This window comes from Euphorbia lathyris, chromosome 2 (assembly GCF_963576675.1).
Source record: "Euphorbia lathyris chromosome 2, ddEupLath1.1, whole genome shotgun sequence".
Lineage (NCBI taxonomy): Eukaryota > Viridiplantae > Streptophyta > Magnoliopsida > Malpighiales > Euphorbiaceae > Euphorbia > Euphorbia lathyris.
In genome coordinates, this window is record NC_088911.1 from 111,470,806 (window position 1) to 111,478,784 (window position 7,979).

The window sequence follows — 7,979 nt, forward strand, 5'->3', positions numbered from 1 at the left end:
AGGTTGACTGATGAAGATGTCATTCTTTCCTTGTTTTATTTGAAGTCCGAGGAAGAAGTTGAGTTCTCCCATCATCGACATTTCAAACTCAGTCTGCATTTGTTTGCTAAACTCCTTGCACATTGATTCGTTAGTTGCACCAAATATTATATCATCAACATAAATTTGAGCCAGCAGGGTATCTTTACCCTTTCTCTTAATGAATGAGGTTGTATCAGCTTTGCCCCTGACGTAATTTCTAGTCAGCAGGAAACTGGTCAGCCTCTCATACCAAGCACGTGGTGCTTGCTTGAGGCCGTACAGAGCCTTTTTGAGTTTATAAACGTGGTTTGGGAATTTTGGATCCTCAAACCCTGGAGGTTGATTAACATAAACTTTCTCGTTTATAACTCCATTAAGAAATGCACTCTTAACATCCATTTGGAATAATTTAAAGTTCATGTAAGATGCATATGCACATAAGATCCTAATAGCTTCTAACCTTGCCACTGGGGCAAAGGTCTCACCGTAGTCAATACCTTCTTGCTGACTGTAGCCCTGAGCTACAAGCATTGCTTTGTTCCTGACTACATTTCCTTGCTCATCCAGTTTGTTGCGGAAGACCCATCTTGTTCCAATGGTCTTCTGACTCCTTGGATGTGGTACTAGCTCCCATACATCGTTTCTTCTGAATTGGTCGAGTTCCTCTTGCATTGCGCTCATCCTGAATTGATCTTCCTCAGCATCAGCGAAGTTCTTAGGTTCCTGAACTGAGACGAAGGCTACATTGCTGAGGTACCTCCTGAGTTGATTCCTCGTCATCAGGGTATTCCCAGCAGAATCAAGGATTGCACTCTCTGAGTGCCCTCTTGGAATCCTTATCTCTTTAGGTAGATTTATGTTTTGTGTTGTCTGTGTTTCAACAATCTCTGCAGAAGTAGACTGGTCAGTGAAAGTAATCTTAGGTTCACTCTTACTCTTGGTCAGCCTTTTAGTGAATGACTCAGCAGCTGGTTCTTGGTCAGCGGTTACTGAGTGTGGATCATCCTCGGTCAGTGGCTGGTATCTACCTATAGGGTTAGTCTCGTCGAACTCAACATGTACTAACTCTTCTGAAATTTGAGTTCGTTTATTGAAAACTCTGTATGCTTTGTTGTTTGTTGAGTAGCCTAAAAAGATAGCCTCATCAGCTTTTGAGTCAAACTTTCCTAAGCTATCTTTGGTATTCAAAATAAAACATTTACAGCCAAAGGCACGAAAGTATCCAATGTTGGGCTTTCGTCCTTTCCAAAGTTCATAGGGGGTTTTCTTTAATATAGGTCTAACTAGAGCCCTATTAAGAATATAGCACGCTGTGTTAACAGCCTCTCCCCAAAAATACTTTGGAAGCCTATGCTCATCCAGCATTGTCCTGGCTATTTCAACCAGAGTTCTGTTCTTCCTTTCAACAACCCCATTTTGTTGAGGCGTTCTAGGAGCAGAAAAATTATGGTCAATGCCGCTGGCTTCACAGAATTCAACAAACTTTTGGTTTTTGAATTCTCCACCATTATCACTTCGGATGTGAGCCAATTTTAGGTCTTTATCATTTTCAATTTTTCTAACCAAATTTGAAAATGTCTCAAAGGTCTCATCCTTGCTACTCAGCAAGATGACCCAAGTGTACCGAGAGAAGTCATCTACAATGACCAAGGAAAATCTTCTTCCACCCAGACTCAGCGGCTGGACTGGACCGAAGAGATCCAAGTGTAGTAATTCTAACGGACGCTTAGTTGAGACAATATTTTTGCTATGAAAAGATTGTTTGGTTTGTTTTCCAGCTTGGCAAGCGTGGCATAATTGATCTTTTTCAAATTTAAGTTTAGGCAATCCCTCAACCAATTGCTTTCTTGCTAATTTGGCCAGGAGGTCCATGCTTACATGACCAAGTCTCCTGTGCCATAGCCAGGAATTTTCTTCCTTTGATACTAAGCATACAGTTTTTGAAAACTTTTTCTCTAAGTCTAGCATAAAGACATTATCTATGCGAGGGGCAGTTAAAATTAACTCATTTGATTTACCCTCATATATTTTACATCCAGTAGCATCAAATATAACTTTTCTCCCATTGTCACATAGCTGAGCTACGCTGAGTAAGTTATATTTGAGTCCGCTGACTAGGGAGACAGATTCAATAGTAGGATTACCTCCAATGGTTCCTGACCCTACTATCTTACCCTTCTTGTTGTCTCCAAAACTTACGCTTCCTCCTCGTTTACGCTCAAACGTGATGAACTGGGTTTCATCACCAGTCATATGCCTCGAGCATGCGCTGTCAATATACCACATCTTTGACTTCTCAGCATATCTCAGGCTTACCTGCATTGTAACTAGTTACTTTTAGGTACCCAATTCTTTTTGGGTCCTTGCTTGTTAGGTGCAACAGGTAAAGCATCATATTTTATTTTATGGCGACATACATGGATAGTATGGCCATTCTTTCCACAGAAGTCACAGCTGACCTTCTATTTAGGTTGTCTCACTGACTGGTCAGCACCCCAGTGCTGAGCATGCCAGCACACCTTTGTGGTGTGACCTTTCTTCCCACAGAAGTCACACTGGACATTCCGCTGGGGATTCTATCTCTACTGAGTACCTTGGTACTGAGTTCTCAGAGGAATGTTTCTTTTATTTGGAACCTTTATTTGGAAACTGATTGGACTTCAGAGACAGACTCATGTATGATCTTCATGTTATTATGCAAAGTTGAGTTGTCCTGAAGAAGGTATCTGAGGTCACTCAGCTTGACCTCTTCAACCTCATCACAGCGCCTGTTGAGTGCTCTAATTTTCTTATTGCACTTTTTGACAAGTGTATCACTCAGGGCATTACCCATTTCGTTTCTGAGCTGGGAAAGTGATATTACCTCATTTGATTGCTCCTCATCGTCAGATGCAATGGAGGGGTCAGTATGCTCAGAGACGCACGGCTCAGCAAGTTCGTCAGCCATGAAGCATATCTTCGCTGACTCAGTGGCCTCAGCTTCTGTTGATGAAGACTCATCACTGTCGCTCCATGTAGCCACCATTGCCTTTTTGCCGTTCTTCTTATCTTTCCTCGGCGTGGGGCAGCTTGACTTTATATGGCCAGTTTGATGACATTCAAAGTATGTAATGGGCTTTGAGTTGTCTTTCTTGTATTTGCTGTCGCTGGAGTTAGCTTTATACTTATCAAACTTTCTGTAAGGCTTCTTAGAATATTTGTCATTCTTCCTGAAGAGCCTTTTCATCTTCCTTGTGAACATAACCATCTCCTCATCATCTGTTGAGCTCCCATCAGTGGAGTCAGCTTTCATGACAAGAGATTTCTGCTTCTTGTCTTCAGATTTTTGCTTCACCTCGAAGTTTTTCATAGATATCTCATGGGTCAGCAACGAGCCGATGAGTTCGTCATATTTGTAGGTGGTTAAATCCTGAGCTTCCTCAACAGCGGTCTTCTTTGCTTGCCAGTCTTTAGGAAGACTCCTGAGTATCTTTTTGACTTGTTCTTCCTCAGTGAAGATCTTCCCAAGTCTCTTAAGCTCATTTATGATGTTGGTAAACCTTGCATTCATGTCAGATATGCCCTCATCATTGTTCATCTCGAACAGCTCGTACAGTCTCATCTGCTGGTTCACCTTGGACTCCTTTACTTTATTTGTTCCTTCGTAGGTGACCTCCAGCTTCTTCCAGATCTCTTGCGCCGACTCACAACCTGAGATTTTATTATATTCTGCAGCATCGAGCGCACAGTGAAGCATATTAATAGCCGAAGCGTGATTTTGAAGCTTCTTGAGATCATCCTCTGTCCATTTGGCCTCAGCTTTTACAACTATTTGGTCAGCCACAACTTCGACAGGTACAAATGGGTCTTGCACTATAGATAGCCAGGCACTCATATTTGTAGCCTGAATGAAATTTTTCATCCTATTCTTCCAGAAGGTATAGTTAGACCCGAAGAATAGGGGAGGCCGAGTGATGGACAGCCCCTCAGGCAATATCTGAGTTGTTTGGTTTCCTGGGAGAAACCGAGTACTGTTTTCGCCCATAGTAGGGATCAGCTTAAGGTTGTTAAACCTTTTACAGTGAGCTTTTAAGCTCTGATACCACTTGTTGGTCCCTTCTAACGTTGCAAGTATAGTTCCAATCGGGGGTTAGGAACTATTTAAACTTTTTAAATTTAGGACAGACTTCTTTTCTTAAGAGAAAAGGTTTTAAACAGCGGCGCTGAGTAAACAGCAAGATACTGGCTTAGTCAACTGGTGACTAGGTCAGTTTCTTAACTTGAGTCAGGATATAGCACTTAGAGTCTATTCCTGAGCTCAGATGTTCGATGCGCACAACTCAGCTTGACCTCTTTACTTGGTCAGTTTTTGGTTATTTAAGCAAGCAATATATATAAGGAGTTTAAGGTAAGAAATACGTTACTCAGCAGATTTATCCAGGTTCGGCTTCTAAGCCTATGTCCTGTCCCCGGAACACGTTCCGAGCTTTCGAATCCTCTACTGAGCTCTTTAAAGGTAGAGCCTCAAACCTTTTACAATCTTAGCAACTGAGTATAACAAGAGTACCTTCCTCTATACCTCTACTCAATCCTAATCTCTCGTTGAGTACTATAACCAAGTACTCAATCTCTCCTTTCTAATCTCTAGAAATGATAAGTGTTTGTCCTAAACAATGATTGCTAAGACACCTTAGATGATTGAATAATCACTCTAGACTTTTACACGAAAGATATGAAATTTAGTGTAAGATTGTTTTGCTTCTTGCTTGCAGAACTTCCGTAGAAATTTGGTCATTGTAATGGCTTGATCAAGTTCTGTATAGAATGAAGCTTCTGATGGCACTATTTATAGAGACGTCTTGAGGCATCGGTCATTTCGAATTTCGAAATAACCGTTGGAGGGAAACAGCTTCCTGTCGTTGTCATCCTGACTTGCTCAGAGCTCTCAGCCAATCAGATTTGAGTATCTTCTGTCCTCGGTCAACTTTTAGTCAGCTCTGCAGAATGTCTCTCCTTTTATGGTAAAGTCAACTGGACAGCATACTGTGTCGTCTGAACTTTACCCAAAGTGGAAACACTTTGTCTGGAAGTTTTCCTTAGCCAGTTGCTGTCTTGTACGCTTTGTCGAATCAACTCAGCAGCTTCGTTCCGAAGTTGTTCCCTGAAGGTCTTCTAGATCCTTCTTCCGCTGAGTTGCGTTTTGTCCATAACGACAACGTTTTGACAAACGCGGGCCGAGTTGTCTTGAACCGTTTGACTTGGGCTTTGACTCTTGTATTGGGCTTGGGCCTTTTAATCCTTGTGTCTTATAAACAATTTAACTCAACATTGAACAAACACATTAGTAGAATAAACTAAAGCATTTAAACTTAGTGTGTTTAAGAATATGTTTTTAATTATACTTAAACAATTTTGTCAAATCAAAATTATGTGGAAAGGTATTTCAACAGATCTAACCTTACACATTCGAATAATTAAAGTGGAACCTAAGTGTTTGGCGATTCACAAGTACCTTACCAAAATACTTGTTCATGATCAAAATAATATTGCAAGAATGATGACTCGGTCTCTCAAGCCCACAATAAAAAATTCAATCCCGGATTGAAAACAACTCCCAAAGGAAGAACTTTTGTTCATGAAAATGTTGATATTCGATTTATGAAAAATAATGAAGAATACAAGCATTTATATAGGCTACAAAAGAAACCTAAACCTAAACTAAAAGGGAAGTTAAATCCTAGTGCACCAAGTTAAAAGAAATCCTAATTAGACAAGGAAAAGCATGAAATTCGTTTTGGGTTAATGCACATATTTGCCCTTGTATTTGTCTGTTTTAGCAGATTTACCCTTATATCAAATAAACACATAAATATATCCTCATATTTTGCAAATGGCAGCAAAAATACCCTAATCTAACAGACTGATGAGATGGCACTAACAGTGCAACACCTCAGCCTCCACGTCATCTTCACCTTACATGCCACCTCAATTAAAAATTATCAAGTCAGATCTTTTACCGAGAAAAATTTTACGACAAAATTTTTACGACGAAAAGCTTACGATGAAATTTTTATGACGAAATTTTATACGGTGAAATTTTAAAAAAGACCTACCGACGAATTTACTGACGAAAATCCTATCTTATTAAAATTTTAGATTTACTTTAACAACAGACAAAACAAATTAAAAAATTTAACCGCATAAATATTTGATATGAAAAAGAATCGGAAATCAAAAATCAAAAATAAAAAATTCTCATTTCTTCTCTACTTGTTATCAAAATGATCTCGAATACATTACAAAAAAAATTCATCAACAACAATTAATATAAACTTTTTATCTCTCTTTCTGGAAAAAAATTTCTTCCACAAGTATTATTCAAGTCTCTAAACTTAATAGGTATAGCTCTTCGAAAACATTCCCTTTTTAGCTTCCTCGCTTTCACCATCAGCATAGTACCTTCTAAGCTGGGCTAGGGAGTTTGCCTTGACATGCACTAAAAGCTACTTCTATGCAACTTCAATCTTCTCAAGACTTTCTTGCCATGTCTTAAACATAGTGTTGCTTCTGCTTCTGCTTCCGCTTGTCCACCGGACAAAAACTGCAAGGCGAAAACCAGTTGCATCCATTGTTATTAAAACAGCACTGGGAAATTTAATGATACTCTTGAAAGCGATAAACATGCACTTTTTTCTTTTTCTTTAAGAACAAAAAAAAACAGCAAACTTTAGATGCTATTAAAACCGAGAAGTCATCCAAAACTGAGAAGACTGCTTCAGAATAGCTCATAAAGTTTCATCCAACAATCAGAATAGTCCACTGTATCACTTCATGAGTACATGCACATTATAATTATTTTAATGGGGACCTAGTTTGAATGAGGATTCTTGAAGTAATACCAAACTACAGATATCATAGTGCTGGAAATGCAAAACAAATTTTATTTTCTCATTTCAACTCACAGATTAAGTTTACATGTCCTGAGTTGAAATACAATAGAAGTTTACACTTACCTTCAACTCACATATTGTCTGGGACAAGTCGTCTTGTGTATAACACTTCTTTTAGAAGTAATGCTGGGATGCATTATGAGCAAACTTACGAAGATGAACAAGATGACCTGTCGAAATTGACGGAAAGGTTTAACAATCTCAAGGGTACTAGTAAACCTACTCGGACTGCATCCTCAAAATCCAGCAGTAATTCTGCAGGTGATTATCCACCACATGTGAGTGATTTTCGAATGCCAGATGGGCATTCTAAAAATACCCCATCAAATGTTAAACCGCCCTATCAAATGCCAACACAAATCTAGACTCTATAGTAAGATTACCTTACTCCAAAACCACTCTACCACTTTCTTTATCTAGTACCTCACCATTTTCCTCTACCTTCCTTCAAAACCACTATACCACTTTCCTCTATTTAAAATAGATAGGTTACTGTAGGACACTTTACTGTAGGACACTTCCTCTATTTAAATAGATAGATTACTGTAGGATACTTCCAAACTACTAGATAACGTCATCTAGTACCACTTTCTTTTATCCAAAATAGATAGGTTACTATAACACTTCCAAACTACAACTACTAGATGGTGCCATATGCCACTCCAAACCACTTTCAAACTAATAGATGAAGCCATCTCCTACTCGGCCAAAAAACTACAACTACTAGATGACGACATCTAGCACTAACCATCTACCACTCCACCACCTAGATAAAGCCATGTAGCACTAGCAATCTACCACTCCACCACCAATATATATCGACACTATCTACCACTCCACCAAAATAAATAAATTATCATAAAACACTTACCATAAAGCATTTTCAACTATTAGATGACACCATAAAAAACTTACTAGATGATGCCATAAAACACTTATTATAACTCATATTTAATGATGTCATCTACCGCAACTACTTGCAAAATACTAACTACTACTAGATGATATCATTTGACGATGTCATCTACC